Here is a 1,156-nt window from a genome sequence, read left to right on the forward strand (position 1 = left end):
CATGCATAAAATGAATCTCAGAAATGAATCTCCCAAGCCTGCTTTGTCTTTCCCTGAAACCCATTTGCTTAGTGCTTCGTGCATACATCCATGAGTTATTCTCCCCATGTATATGCCCCTTCTTGCTTTCCCACTTTGCTGTGACTACCCTTCATTGCAGATAAAAGGATCCACTCTTAATTCCTTCTATTCACCGTCATACATAATACTCCTGCCTCCACACAAGCCCTCCTCTCTGCTGGAAGGTCTTTATCTCTATTGTGATTCTCCTTTGTTCCTTCCACCTTGGTAACTTTTCTTAGTTAAAACTCATTTTAGAAGGTTTAAAACCTCTTTCAGAAGGTCTACCTAGAGCTCCTTGTCTCCCTTGAGTTTCCCCCATTATTCATTGTAGAGCAGGGAGGGCGTGGGGGTGGCCTGAGTTCAAATACTTGCTCTGCTGGGTTGTGTGTAACAAATTTCTTAACATCTCAGAAACAGTTTCCTCATCTTTAAAGCGAGGCTATCTGTGATTGATTTTTAATATTATGAGAATAGTGGATGTATGCTACAGGCATATATATTAAAGAAGGCATGAACTTTTTCTTTTCCCACTGAAGTATATTCATGCCTACACTTGTATCTGGACACACAGTAGTTTGTTTTCTAGTGCCTCCAAGTTTTTAAAATATTTTGACGAGAGTTGATAATTGGTAGCAGGAGTAACATTCCGATACGAGCTACTCTGCTGTTAGCAGTGGAACTCTAATGGTCTGGGGAAAGGCTCCTGTGTGGTTGAACCTGCCCAGTTGTGGGTACAGCCTTGTACTGGCAGCCCAACCCTGACCTAAAGTAAATTCCTAGGAGAAGTCTTTCCTGGGATTTGAATTTGCAGCAACAGATGTGAACATTCTAGTGGCAGTTTGAGCATGTATGATACTATAAATAGGACCCTACCCGCAAAAAAGTGGAAATCTCTAGAACAGATTGATTTTTTTTTGCTTTTTATTTTAAACATTTTTAAATTAAAAACAAATTTACATATAATAAGATGGGCCTTTTTTTGTATATAGTTCTTTCACATTTATAGTCTCTTGTTCAATAATTATTTGGTGAGTGAATGAGGCAGCCAATATAGTACCTGGCACAAAGTTGGCTTTCAGCATATACTTGTATA

At 39.1% G+C, this 1,156-nt stretch overlaps 1 non-coding gene across 1 annotated transcript; it reads left to right on the forward strand.

Moving 5' to 3' along the window:
- Positions 1 to 747: 747 nt before the first annotated feature.
- LOC114672023 (small Cajal body-specific RNA 16) lies at positions 748 to 930 on the forward strand. The gene has a single exon (XR_003722224.2).
- The last annotated feature ends 226 nt before the right edge of the window (positions 931 to 1,156 follow it).

This window comes from Macaca mulatta, chromosome 13 (genome assembly GCF_049350105.2).
Source record: "Macaca mulatta isolate MMU2019108-1 chromosome 13, T2T-MMU8v2.0, whole genome shotgun sequence".
NCBI classification, from domain to species: Eukaryota; Metazoa; Chordata; class Mammalia; order Primates; family Cercopithecidae; genus Macaca; species Macaca mulatta.